General features: G+C 39.6%; 1 pseudogene; it reads left to right on the forward strand.

Annotated features, from left to right (window-relative positions):
* Nucleotides 1–11,690: 11,690 nt before the first annotated feature.
* On the forward strand, nucleotides 11,691–12,599 carry LOC133261469 (olfactory receptor 5M9-like; annotated as a pseudogene).
* Nucleotides 12,600–15,575: the final 2,976 nt, after the last annotated feature.

The following is a 15,575-nucleotide window of genomic DNA, read 5'->3' on the forward strand; positions in this document are numbered from 1 at the left end:
TGTTGTGTTACTTTTGTCCTCTGCATTTCATCAACACTCACTTGTCAAAAGATTACTGCTTAGTACACAGCTTTAGAGAATTCACAAAAAGTAAGAACTTTACCCTTTACAAAAAAAAAAAAAACAAGAAAAAATTAAAATTCAGAGGGAAAAAGTGAATTTTCTCTCATTGATACAAGTAGTCATGCTTAGCTAAAATTAGTAAATTAATAGAGAAGATTATTTCAGCCCAAGTTCACAGGTATATGTATTGACATTGTTTATATCCTTTGTTAGAATAAAAAGATTTTGATTTTCTTAATCAGGATGGGGAACACATGTATACCTGTGGCAGATTCATTTCGATATTTGGCAAAACTAATACAATATTGTAAAGTTTAAAAATAAAATAAAATTAAAAAAAAATGTAGTAATGAATTTATGAAATATTTATCTATTTATCTACTAGACTACAATCTGAGGTAGAAGAAATAACAACATATTTCATTCAGTTCTCTAATGTAAGTGCATAAAGATGGTGGTCTTGCTAATGGTTTTTATTTTCCTGTGGGGAAAGGAGAAGCACATGTGAATTCATCTCCACTGACTCACACGTGCATTATGGGCAACATTTCAAAGCTCTTTGCCCATAAACAAATTGGGAATTTTGTTCAAATTATAATAACATCACTGGGTAGTTGAAAAACTTAAGCCTGATATTTAATGCCTTTTTCGATGTGAAAGGTGGATCTGTTCAGAGACCTTTGTTTTGAAAATAGAAATACTATGATATGTAATCCTTTTCCAACATTTTTGTATTTAAAGACACAACAGCATAAGTGTCTCTCTTTTACTGATTCTAATAGCTGCTGTGTGGCCAGACTGTGCACATGTCATGTACCCCAGCCAAAGTGCCATCATTCTAACTGAGGTGTAGCTAGAATTAGTGAATATGTCATTTTGCAAGTACAAAACTACAGATTTCTCCTCACAAATTAAATTAATATTCACATGGATTATTTTGCACATTTTTGACCTAAGTATGATTTCAAATATTAATTTCTTTTTACTTGAAAGAAGGAATATTTGGGTGCTCTCTTTTTTCTTAATAACACATCCTGACTTAATAGTGCAAACATAGTTTGGCTTCTCTCTTGTAGCTTGGTTCTTCTAGTACAGTGATAAGGCAACAAGTTTACAACTTGGACATCCATAATGTTTCTATGTCTTCTGATATAAGTAAACAAATAAATATCCTGATGTCTTGATACAGAAACACATAGCCACTGAAATGTCATTCACACATTAAGATCATGCATTTAAATCATCACAAAATGCATAATTTATCTACAGAGATGTAGATATAAAATAAGAATGATGTATAGGAGAACAAACATTTCTCTTTGTCCAGTGTTTTTTTTTTTAATTATTATATTAATATATTTATTGTTGGATACGTAGGATCTTCATTTCTGTGAGGGCTTTTCTCTAGCTGTGGCCAGTGGAGGGAATCTCTAGGTGCATAGGCTGATCTCTAGTTGCAGTTCATGGGCTTTTCATTGCAGTGGCATCTCCTGTTGCCCAGCGCAGGTTCTAGAGCATGTGGACTTCAATGGTTTTGGCACATGGGCTCAAGAGTTGTGGCTCCCAGGCTCTAGAGCACAGGCTCAACAGTTGTAGCATTTGGACTTATCTGCTCCATGGCTGGTGGGATCTTCCTGGATCAGGAATCAACCCGTGTTTCCTGCACTGGCAGGTGGATTCTTTACAATGAGCCACCAGGGAAGTCCTCTTTGTCCATCGTGAGTTTTTATTTTCCTCAGGGGAAAGCAGAAGCAGGCATAAACTCATTTCCATTCATTCACACATACATCATGGGCAACATTTCAAAGCTGTTTGCATGTAAACAAACTGGAGATTTTGATTAAATTATAATAATGTCATTGTGTCTGTAATGCAAAACTTAACCTCCCTAAAGAATTTAAGCTCTTACTTAATGTTACTATTTGGGTGAACTAAATGTAATTCCTTTTGTCTGTAAGACTATTTATTCACCATTTATTGGAAAACTCTTGGCATTCCAAATTAGTTGATGATTACTAATAAATTTTAAAATGTAATTTTAAAGCTTTTAAATTAAGGATAGTTTTCATTTGGAATAGTTTTTTTTTATTATTATTATTTTACTTTACAATATTGTTTTGTAAAATGGTTTTTAAAACTGTATACCTGTAGCAGATTCATGTTGATATATGGCAAAACCAATACAATATTGTAAAGTTAAAAAATAAAATAAAATAAATATTTAAAATAAATAAAAAATCACAGAAAAACAAAACAATTAACTGATATAAAAAATAAAAGTGTTTGAATGAAAAAAAAAATAAAACTGAATGCTACTGTTACATTTGTTTCTATGTTTACTGACATCATTATAGTTAAGCATCTTCAACATAAAGTGTACTTATCTTTCCCAGTCACCCTCTCTCTTTCTTGATCTCTCCCTCAATAACACACACACACACACACACACACACACACATGCCACAGTTTCTTCTTCTGAAATCTACATTTCCTTGAGGGAGTGCAGATTACACTGTAATGACCTACTGCCAGAGAGTTTACCTGATGCATTTTCGCCATAGTTAGTGAGAAGGAACTGAGGACTCCTGCATACTTGGGCCCTGAAATTGCAATCATGAACTCAGCTCTCAGGGGTTCATGAAACTCTATTAGCTATTTTGTCTTAAAAATACTAAGCCAAGAATTTATTTCAAACATTCTTAGGTTGAAAAAGCTCCAAAGTTTCTGGGAGAAAGTGAAAGTGAGAGTGAAATTCAGTTGTGTCTGATTGCGACTCATGGACTATACAGTCCATGGAATTCTCCAGGCCAGAATGCTGGGGTGGGTAGCTTTTCCCTTCTGCAGGAGACCTTCCCAACCCAGGGATCTAACCCAGGTCTCCCAAATTTCAGGTGGATTCTTTGCCAGCTGAGCCACGAGGGAAACCAGGTAAGGATAGGTAGGGATTAATTTGGTATGTCTATTTTGTGTTCAGTGTGTCTCTATGTGTTCCAATAGGTGTGAAGTGTGTGTGTGTGTGTGTGTGTGTGCTCAGTCATGTGCAGCTCTTTGCAACCCCATAGACTGTAACCCACCAGGCTCCTCTGTCCGTGGAACTTCCCAGACAAAATTACCAGAGTGGGTATGCTATTTCCTTGTCCAGGGGATCTTCCTGAAGCAGGGACTGAACACTTGTCTCTCGTGTCTCCTGCAGGATTCTTTACCACTACCCCCACTTGAACAGGATATGATGTTACACACCTTCCTGCATCCTTCATAAGACCTAACAAATGCTTTGTATTAAATAATTACGAAGAGTGCAGTAATAGAACACTGTGCATTTTTTCAGATTGTTCTAATTTCACATTATAAATCAGGCAATTGAAACTATATGTAATACAATGTAATAAAGACTGTATAAGCAATATGAGCTAAGTATCCTATGTGGCTCAGACAGTAAAAAATTTACCTCTGATACAGGAGACCCAGAAGGTCAGGAAGAACCCCGGGAGAAGGAAACGACAAACCACGTCAATATTCTTGCCTGGAGAATTCCATGGAACATGAGAAACTTTGGGCTGGAAGAAGCACACACTGGAATCAAGATTGCCAAGAGAAATATCAATAACCTCAGATATGCAGATGACATTTCCCTTATGGCAGAAAGTGAAGAGGAACTAAGAAGCCTCTTGATGAAAGTGAAAGAGGAGAGTGAAAAATTTGGCTTAACAACATTCAGAAAACCAGATGGCATCTGGTCCCATCACTTCATGGGAAATAGATGGGGAAACAGTGGAAACAGTGTCAGACTTTATTTTTCTGGGCTCCAAAATCACTGCAGATGGTGACTGCAGCCATGAAATTAAAAGACGCTTACTCCTTGCAAGGAAAGTTATGACCAACCTAGATAGCATATTCAAAAGCAGAGACATTACTTTGCCAACCAAGGTCCATCTAGTCAAGGCTATGGTTTTTCCTGTGGTCATGTATGGATGTGAGAGTTGGACTGTGAGGAAAGCTGAATGCTGAAGAATTGATGCTTTTGAACTGTGGTGTTGGAGAAGACTCTTGAGAGTCCCCTGGACTGCAAGGAGTTCCAACCAGTCCATCCTAAAGGAGATCAGTCCTGGGTGTTCATTGGAAGGACTGATGCTGAAGCTGAAATTCCAATACTTTGGCTACCTGATGTGAAGAGCTGACTCACTAGAAAAGACTCTGATGCTGGGAGGGATTGGGGCAGTTGGAGAAGGGGATGGCAGAGGATGAGATGGCTGGATGGCATTACTGACTCAACGGACATGAGTTTGAGACTCCAGGAGTTGGTGATGGACAGGGAGGCCTGGTGTGCTGTGGTTCATGGGGTCGTAAAAAGTCGGACACAACTAAGCAACTGAACTGAACTGAGGAGCCTGGTGGGTTACAGTCCATGAGGTCGCAAAGAGTTGGACATTACTGAGTAACTAACACTTTCACTTTCAGCGTGGACATGCAGGTGAAGAAGTTGTAAGTTTTACGTGGGTAGCCTCAAGGAAATGGTGGTAAAAGAGACGGTCATTTTTACATGAATTACAAAAGTAGATTCTTCTTTATCTATATCTTTGGGGCCTGAAGAATAGAATCATGAAACTCAGTCTCTTGCTAAGTGAGTTGTCCTGCCTAGATTTCTCTGTGATAAATGAGTGATCCTCCTGGCTACTTATATTGAGAACCATATTTGTACCATAAAACCCAAGGGCATCACATGAGGCTATTTAGTGTCCTGTAGAGGATGGCCTTAAAAAATTAAACTTAGAAAAATATTAAGGTGATAAAATTAATTGGCAGTTGAAAAGTATCCTGGGTCAGAGGTAGGTTTCTCTGAAAGATACTAGATCCAAAACTTCTGTGAGGAGTCGATTCCTATTCCTAGGGAGCACGTGGATTTTCTCAAGTTAGAAGTTTTTCTCTCAAGATCCACTCAGAGCGCTAACTTATATGCACCAAATATGTTTATATCAATTACCAAAGTATGGTTTAATTGTAACACTAGGGCTTCTCAGCCTTAACCTGAGGTGTATATAAGTGTTAGATATATGCCTCTCTTACCTGTGTCAGTCACGTATTTGAAAGTCTGATAATCACTCATTTTCTGTATTGAATGAACATTTCTTCCACTTCTACCATGTGCCCCATGTGTCATGGGTCCTGGGGCAGGGTCATGCCCAAGGCTGTCTAATAAAAGGTTTATTGCAACAGAAAACCAAGAATAGCTTTGGAAGAAAATCAGCAATTTCCTTCATAATTCTTCATAAGCAGAAATAGGCTCTTGTTATAAGAACTGAAGGGGAAGCAGTGTGAGTATACTGATCTGGGGAGGAAAGGAAACAAGTTTTATGGATGGGCATAAATTGCCAGGCCAATGAGTTAAAATGATCGAATGTATACACCACTAATATTATTAACTATTTTGTAGTTGTGCAAAGGACATTTTTTGTGTGTGGGGAGCATGCTGCTAAGCTGTATGATTTTAGTTCTCCACCCAGGAACCTGGACCCACGACAGTGAAAGCACCTAGTCTTAACCACTGGATGACCAGGTAATTCCCACAAAGGATGTATTTTTGTTTCCCAAGTACATATAACCATATGCATGCATGCTAAGTCACTTCAGTTGTGTCTGAATCTTTGAGACCCTATGGACCTGGACTGTAGCCTGCCTGACTTCTCTGTCCATGGGATTCTCTAGGCAAGAATACTGGACTGGGTAGCCATTCCCTTCTCCTCCGAGGAGTCTTCCTGACCCAAAGATTTAACTTCCCAGCATCTCTTAAGTGTCCTGCATTGGCAGGTAGTTTTGTTGTTTTGTTTTGTTTTAACCACTAGTGCCACCTGGGAAGCTCACATAAAACCATAATAGAGCATTAAGCATACACAGTCGTGCAGTGGAGGGAGAAGGCAATGGCAACCCCCTTCAGTACTCTTGCCTGGAAAATCCCATGGACAGAGGAGCCTGGTAAGCTTCAGTCCATGGAGTCACTAAGAGTCAGACACAACTGAGCAACTTCACTTTCACTTTTCACTTTCATACATTGGAGAAGGAAATGGAAACCCATTCCAGTGTTCTTGCCTGGAGAATCCCAGGAACAGGGGAGCCTGGTGGGCTGCTGTCTATGGGGTCGCACAGACTCGAACACAACGGAAGCGACATAGCAGCAGTCATACAGTGGAAGAGGCGTCTCTGGTGGCTCAAATGGTAAAGAATCTGTCTGCAATGCAGAAGATCTGGGTTAAATCCTTAGGTCAGGAAGACCCCCTGGAGAAGGGAATGGCAACCAACTCGAGTATTCTTGCTTGGAGATCCCATAGGCAGACATGCCTGGTGGGCTAAAGTTCACAGGGTCACAAAGAGCTGGATACAACTGAATGACTCAGCTCAGTTCAGTCGCTCAGTCCTGTCTGACTCTTTTGACCCCAAAAATTGCAGCAAGCCAGGCATCCCTGTCCATCACCAGCTCTTGGAGTTCACCCAAACTCATGTCCATCAATTCAGTGATGACATCCAGCCATCTCATCCTCTGTCGTCCCCTTCTCCAATTGCACCCAATCCCTCCCAGCATCAGGGTCTTTTCCAATGACTCAACTCTTCACATTAGGTGGCCCAAGTATTGGAATTTCAGCCTCAGCATCAGTCCTTCCAATGAACACCCAGGACTTGTCTCCTTTAGAATGGACTGGGTGGACTTCCTTGCACTCCAAGGGACTCCCAAGAGTCTTCTCCAACACCACAGTTCAAAAGCATCAATTCTTCAGTCCTCAACTTTCTTAACAGTCCAACTCTCACATCCATACATGACCACAGGAAAAACCATAGCCTTGACTATATGGACCTTGGTTGGCAAAGTAATGTCTCTGCTTTTGAATATGCTATCTAGGTTGGTCATAACTTTCCTTCCAAGGAGTAAACATCTTTTAATTTCATGGCTGCAATCACCATCTGCAGTGATTTTGGATCCCAGAAAAATAAAGTCAGCCTTGTTTCCACTGTTCCCCCATCTATTTCCCATGAAGTGATGGGACCAGATGCCATGATCTTCCTTTTCTGAACGTTGAGCTTTAAGCCAACTCTTTCACTCTCCTCTTTCACTTTCATCAAGAAGCTTTTTAGTTCCTCTTCACTTTCTGCCATAAGGGTGGTGTCATCTGCATATCTGAGGTTATTGGTATTTCTTCTGGCAATCTTGATCCAGCTCGTGATTCCTCCAGCCCAGCGTTTCTCATGATGTACTCTGCATATAAGTCAAATAAGCAGGGTGACAATATACAGCCTTGATGTACTCTTTTTCTTATTTGGAACCAGTCTGTTGTTCCATGTCCAGTTCTAACTGTTGCTGCCTGATCTGCATATAGGTTTCTTAAGAGGCAGGTCAGGTAATCTGGTATTCCCATCTCATTCAGAATTTTCCAGTTTATTGTGATCCACCCAGTCAAAGGCTTTAGCATAGTTAATAAAGCAGAAATAAATGTTTTTATGGAACTCTCTTGCTTTTTCCATGATGCAACGGATGATGGCAATTTGATCTCTGGTTCCTCTGCCTTTCCTAAATCCAGCTTGAACATCTCGAAATTCACGGTTCATGTATTGTTGAAGCCTGGCTTGGAGAATTTTGAGCATTACTTTAGTAGTGTGTGAGATGACTGTAACTGTGTGGTTCAGTTCAGTTCAGTCACTCAGTCATGTCCGACTCCTTGAGATCCCATGAATTACAGCACCCCAGGCCTCCCTGTCCATCACCAACTCCCAGGGTTCACTCAAACTCATGTCCATCGAGTTGGTGATGCCATGCAGCCATCTCATCCTCTGTTTTCCCCTTTTCCTCCTGCCCCTAATCCCTCCCAGCATCAGAGTCTTTTCCAATGACTCAACTCTTCACATGAGGTGGCCAAGATACTGGAGTTTCAGCTTTAGCATCATTCTTTCCAAAGAACACCTAGGAATGATCTTTTTAGAATGGACTGGTTGGATCTCCTTGCAGTCTAAGAGACTCTGGACTGTGTGGATCACAATAAACTGTGGGAAATTCTGAAAGAGATGGGAATACCAGACCACCTGATCTGCCTCTTGAGAAATTTGTATGCAAGTCAGGAAGCAACAGTTAGAACTGGACATGGAACAACAGACTGGTTCCAAATAGGAAAAGGAGTATGTCAAGGCTGTATATTGTCACCCTGCTTACTTAATTTATATGCAGAGTACATCATGAGAAACGCTGGGCTGAAAGAAACACAAGCTGGAGTCAAGATTGCTGGTAAAAATATCAATGACTTCAGATATGCAGATGACACCACCCTTATGGCAGAAAGTGAAGAGGAACTAAAAAGCTTCTTGATGAAAGTGAAAGAGGAGAGTGAAAGAGTTGGCTTAGAGCTCAACATTCAGAAAACGAAGATCATGGCATCCAGTCCCATCACTTCATGGGAAATAGGTGGGGAACTGTGGAAACAGTGTCAGACTTTATTTTTGAGGGCTCCAAAATCACTGCAGATGGTGATTGCAGCCATGAAATTAAAAGATGTTTACTCCTTGGAAGGAAAGTTATGACCAACCTAGATAACATATTCAAAAGCAGAGACATTACTTTGCCAACAAAGGTTCATCTAGTCAAGGCTACGGTTTTTCCAGTGGTCATGTATGGATGTGAGAGTTGGACTGTGAAGAAAGATGAATGCTGAAGAATTGATGCTTTTGAACTGTGGTGTTGGAGAAGACTCTTGGGAGTCCCTTGGAGTGCAAGAAGATCCAACCAGTCCATCCTTAAAGACATCAATCCTGGTGTTCATTGGAAGGACTGATGTTGAAGCTGAAACTCCAATACTACAGCCACTTGATGAGAAGAGCTGACTCATTGGAAAAGATCCTGAGGCTGGGAAAGATTGAGGGCATGAGGAGAAGGAGACTACAGAGGATGAGATGGTTGCATGGTATCACTGACTCAATGGACATGGGCTTGGGTGAACCCCAGGAGTTGGTGATGGACAGGGAGGCCTGGCGTGCTGCAGTGCATGGGGTCAGAAAGAGTTTGACATGACTGAGCAACTGAACTGAACTGCCTGAAAGGGAGTGAATGAAAAATATACAAATAAGACAATTTAAGGAATGGAGTGAGACAAAAACAGAGCATGCTGATAAACACAGAAATAAGAAGAGGCAGGATGCACACAGAATGGTCAAAGATCTCTTTGAGGAGGTGACTTTTCAGTTATGCACCAGTAGCCAGCTACGTTGGAGAAGGAAATGGCAACCCACTCCAGTGTTCTTGCCTGGAGAATCCCAGGGATGGTGGAGCCTGGTGAACTGCTGTCTATGGGGTCGCACAGAGTTGGACACAATTGAAGCGACTTAGAAGCAGCAGCAGCAGCAGCAACCAGCCATGTAAAATATTGAGGAAAAAGAGAATGAAAATATGAAAAATTAAAGGAGGAAATATTTTTAAAAGTGTATAAACTCTGTGATTGTATCATGTCTCCCTCCAACTAGCAGCAACTCACAATTTGGAATTTGATTAATCACTGTGAAGTATTTTCCTACCCCTGAAATTATTCATATGGTAATTATATACACCATAGAGAAAACGATTTGGGCACATAACATAGGCACATGATATTTCAGTTCTGGTCTGAGTTCACCTGTACCCTATATTTTCACGATCGTAGATATTCCAGCTGCTAAGTGTGGATATACTAAGCCAGCTGAGAGTTGCTGATTTTCACTGGGAGATAAAGCTAAAACCAAGAATTTTCATGTATAAAAACTCTTGACTCTACTTGGTGAATCCATAATTACCTAATTAACAAAATTTTACTTGCATTATTGGTACAACTAATTATAAGAGGATGAGATGGTTAGATAGCATCACCAACTCAAAGGACATGAATCTGAGCAAACTCTGGGAGATAGTGAAGGACAGAGGAACCTCACGTGCTGCAGTGCATGGGGTCTCAAATAGCCGAATATGACTTAGTGGACTGAACAATTATGATGTAAACCAGAATCTCATGTAGCTTGTTCAATTTTATATTACAAAACTTAGACTACTTCTAGATTTAAAGTAATAAATAATAAATATAATATAGCAAATATATTTGACATAAAGTTGGTTTTGATGTAAATTAATTATTATAAGCAATTATAACTAAAGCCCATTTTATGTCATAATATTCTCTTAAAGCAATATTATTATGGGGATCTTAAATTCCAAAGATGATGTTAATCCTACAAATGCATCCCTAAATACTCAGAGCAGTTTATTTCTCAGAAGACTTATCTGGGGAAATGTATTAAATGGAGAAAATATTCCTTGAGGACATTTTCCTTGTAATGACATTAACTTTGAAAATAAATAATTAGACAAATAATGGATTTTTGCTGAAAAGCAGTAGAAACTGAAATAAGACAGTAATTTTAAAAACATGGCACCTGAATTTTATTTTATATGTATATAGAATTTATCTATTGATATAATTTTGATATGGTGATTGAACCATTTGCAGTTTACTTTTCTAACTGTTAAACTGATACAGTCCATGTTGTTAAATACCTCTTACCTCATCCTGCAAGCAGCAGTAATCAAGCAAGTGAAATATATAGCTAAATAAAATAACACATGACTAGGATTTTCATAAGTTGAAAGCTTTTGATATCATAAGCTGACATAGTGTAGAAAAGTATGTCAATGACTAGATTGTAAGACCAAGGTTTAAGACAATCATCCCGTAAAATTGTGTAGATAAGAAGATACCTTCTGGACTTCCCTGGTGGCACAGTGGATAAGAATCTGACTACCAATATAGGGGACATAAGTTCGATCCCTGCTTGGAGGAAGATTCCACATGCCATGGAGCAACTAAGCCCGAGTGCCACAACTACTGAGCCTGCGCTCTAGAACCTGTGAGCCACAACCATTTAAGCCTGGTCACCTAGAGTCAGCGTTCCACAAGAGAAGCCACTGCAGTGACAAGCCCACACACCCCAACCAAGAGGATCCCAAGCACAGCCAAAAATAAATAAATACATTTTTTTAAAAAAAGGATATCTTCCAAGTCAAAGGAAAATGAGTAAGTTAATATTGCATGTGTATTTGTATTAATACTGACAATGAGAGGCAACCATCATACACAAAATTAGTATTCAATGGAATTTCAATGATTCACTCTTCTCACTTCCCTGTTTGGCACAAAGTGGTTGTCTGACCTTGGTTGAATATTTACATTTATGAGTCTCAAGTCTTTTTCTATAAGACAATACGTTGAAATGGATTTAGTCATTCTCTAATGACTCTCAGTCTAGCTTTACTTTTACTGGAACTCTATGAGGTTAACATCATTGTAATAATTTAGCAAAAATAAGTGTCTAATACTAGTTGTATATGAATGTAATTGTTTTAGAGTTAAGAAACTAATAAATATTGCAATAATTACCTATAAGGCCTATTAAAGGAAATAAATGTGATTATATAGTCTTATATTAGACTTTGTGCAAAGTCTACATTGATTTTTATATCATTTGAACTAGAATACTAATAAACATGACTCAAAATTTTCAAGAATAAAATAAATTCATTCATTTCTTTTAATTTATCCATAGGCACTGCAGACTGGGTCTAAGTGAAGGCAATGCCAAAGTTCACAGATGTGACAGAATTTGTTCTTCTGGGGTTGACCAGTCATCAGGAGCTTCAAGTTCTCTTTTTTGTGGTGTTTCTAGTAGTTTACATGATCACTCTGATAGGGAACATTGGTATGATTATTTTGATCAGCATCAGCCTCCAGCTTCAGAGCCCCATGTACTTTTTCTTGAGTCATTTGTCTTTTGTGGATGTGTGGTTCTCTTCCAATGTCACTCCGAAGATGCTGGAAAACTTACTATCAAACAAAAACCATTTCCTATGTGGGGTGTTTGGTGCAGTGTTACTTCTTCACAGCCCTTGTCCACATGGAAGTATATATCTTGGCTGTGATGGCCTTTGATCGCTACATGGCCATCTGCAACCCTCTGCTTTTTGGCAGTAAAATGTCCAGGACTGTCTGTGATCGTCTCATCTCTGTGACATACATCTAGGGGTTCTCTGTCAGCCTAAACTGCACACTGTGGACATATGGCCTGTGCTTCTGTGGAAACTTTGAAATCAACTACTTCTACTGTGCTGACCCTCCTCTATCAAGACTGCCTGTGGAGGGGTCCACATTAAAGAATGCACCATGATTGTTATTGCTGGGATTAATTTCACGCATTCCCTCTCAGTGGTTCTCATTTCCTATACCCTCAGTGGAGCAGCCATGCTGTGCATGTGCTCTGCCGATGGCAGGAGGAAGGCATTCTCCACTGTTACAATGTTTTATGGGACTCTCCCCTTCATGTATCTCAGGAGGCCCACTGAAGAGTCTGTGGAGCAGGGGAAGATGGTGGCTATGTTTTACACCACAGTGATTCCCATGCTGAATCCCATGATCTACAGTTTGAGGAACAAAGATGTGAAAGAGGTGGTCAACAAAGCAATCGTCAAGGCAAACTTGAAGCAGTGAACCTGCAGTACATAATTCCATGTATGCCACTTCTTGTTATAAATGTCCAGGCATATAAATTCCCTGTTTAAAATAGACTGTATACAGGCAACACTTAAATATACTAAGAAGTCCAGTCTAACACAGCGATGGTTTACCCCATGAATGGATTCTCAGGACTAAGCCTCCTTTATCTACGTGTGCAAACATACTAACCCTGACCTATTACTGGGAGTCACAGTGTATGTAAAATTGTGCTAAGTGTAGTCATCGGATAAATGATAAGTACATTTGGATAAGCACATGCTAATTTGGAGGGTATCTTTGTAAGAGTTGAATATGATTTCTTAGGATACTTTCTATATAAAATTGCTCTTCATTTGTTTTATAAGTAATATATAAGTTCATGAGAAAAATTAAGACTTCATCACTTTTCCATGAATATAAAAGTTGGTGAATTCACATTTACCAAGAAAGCTTTCAATAACATTCATGCATGCATGGACTTTTGAAAACAAAAATGTATTCAGAATCTTCAACTAGTGTGAGGAACTCTGCCCTTGGCAAAGGTCATGAGGAAGGAGGCTTGGCATATGCAAAGGTGGGATCTAGCTTCAGGAGTCCCCCTGGAAATTCTCGAGCACCTACCCCCAAAACCAGAGTCTGCCTACTTTACTGCTTTGTGCTCTCACCTACACCTCTGACTTTACAGGAGACTGTCCCCCACCACCTCTCTCTGAAAAAGAGTTAACTTACAGCTCCAGTTAATAAAGTTCCTGGGCGTGACAAGAGTGTTTCAACCTACCAACTCCTTTGGAAGTCCTCTAGCCTGCCTGAACAGGTTCTTCTGGCCACATGTGATTGTTCACAGCCTCCCAACCATGAAAGACATGAGATGTTCTAAACTGTCTAAATACAGGTTCCTTTGAGCAGTTAAAAGATTGATTAGAAATTGTATTGGTGAAGGGTTTTTCACTTGTTGGGCCAATGTTTGCTGCTAAGTTTCCATATCCCTTACCTACTGTGTCCCTGGGAGTGTATTGATTAATAAAATCGGTGTATAGCAATGTAAGTAGTAGCTTTTTTGTTTGTAACCTTGGACCCTTGAGTTAATTCTTTTCTTGATATAGCCCACCACACCTTTGCCCTATAGGAATGCAACTTTATCTAATGCTTTCAGAGGGTGGCGCCTGACTTTAGAATAATCACCTTTAGAGAAAAATAAATTTTCTGAAGAAAGGGTCATAAAATGTTAACAGGCCTTCTGACCAGAAGTTGATGTAAATCACCTAAACTTTTGCATATGATAAGTTTGAAAGCCTGGCTTCAATAAGGATCAAGGACTGCTGTCCTTGCATGATTCTACCCCTTCCCCTATTGTCCTCTATGCACAACTTAAGGTATAAAAACTACTTTGGAAAATAAAGTGCGGGCCTTGTTCACCAAAGCTTGGTCTCGCCATGTCGCTCTTTCTCTCACCTTCTGGCTGAATTCCCATCTGAAGAATGGAGGCTCGTCAAGCCTACTAATTATGCCTGGGCTTCTAAGATCTGACCGGGGAGGCCTTAGTGTCTCCTCTCCTTTGGGAGAACGGGAGGACGCCTGCGGCCAATGTAGGTGATGCAAATTCCTTGTCTTGGAATTTTATTAGCTTTCCACATAAACCAAGTTATTCAGCCTCTTTTCTCCACTGAATTTTCTCACTGAGCTATCCTTATTTAACCACTGTTTATATCTTAAATTCTATCGTATCCTGATCGCTGAAGCTGTCTCCCCTTTGAATTCCCTGGATCCCCCGGGGCTGGACCCCGGCAAACTAGTGTCATGAATTCAGAAGATTAATTCTCAGTATATATTGCTCTAGAATTAATACTATTTGTGTTTCAAACAATCTGTTGACTCACCGTGATTCTACTCATTGATTTGGATTTTGGCTAGTTGTTTTTCTCTTTATTAATTTAAATAGGTGAAATATTTATGACTAAAGCCTATCATGTCCTTCTCATAGTTTAAAAAGATGAAGCAATGTGGATTTTTGTCATTTAAAATCTTTTAATCAGAAGAATGTCCTGTTAAACATTTGATTGCTATGATGAAGCTATTGTTTGATTCCAAATTCTTGTCACTAACATTACATTCTTAGGTCTGTGTTTAGCTGTTTGTTGTTGCTACTGCTAAGTCGCGTCAGTCGTGTCCGACTCTATGTGACCCCATAGATGGCAGCCCACCAGCTCCCCCATCCCTGGGATTCTCCAGGCAACAACACTGGAGTGGGTTGCCATTTCCTTCTCCAATGCATGAAAGTGAAAAGTGAAAGTGAAGTCGCTCAGTCGTGTCGGACTCCTAGCGACCCCATGGACTACAGCTTACCAGGCTCCTCCATCCATGGGATTTTCCAGGCAGCGTACTGGAGTGGGGTGCTATTGCCTTCTCCGGTTTAGCTGCCTAAGTCAAGCTTTTAATAACTAGAGTGGATCAACCAGATAAGAATCACTGTAAAACTGAATGCCATTGCACTAGACATGTGTTAAAATGTGATCAGCACAGCTCACACTGGTATCCATTGGGATCTGATTACAAGTTTCCTATTCAATTTATGTTCACTGGTGTCCACTTATTCTACCTTCATTCTTAATATAAGTGGAATACATTTTTTGTCCTTGTTGACTCTTGCTAATAATACCAGCATAAAAGCAAATCAGAAGTAGAAGTAATTTCTCATGAATGAGTTTATTCTTGTTTAAGGGCTAATCCAATTAAAAGGGGTGGACAATTGAACATGTGTAGAAAGACTCTGAGAAGTAACATTTACTTGTGGTAATATCACTGGAAAGATGTATTCATTTAAGCACAGAAAGTATTGTTACTCAGGCTAATTTACTAATTGCCCACAAGTCACATTCCCTCAGATTGGTTCTGAGAAAAGGCAAATGGTGGGAGGAGAGTTCCTTTTCATAACTTTAGGTTCTGAGCAGGAAGAAAGAGTACCATTTGATT

This window comes from Bos javanicus, chromosome 15, assembly GCF_032452875.1.
Source record: "Bos javanicus breed banteng chromosome 15, ARS-OSU_banteng_1.0, whole genome shotgun sequence".
Lineage (NCBI taxonomy): Eukaryota > Metazoa > Chordata > Mammalia > Artiodactyla > Bovidae > Bos > Bos javanicus.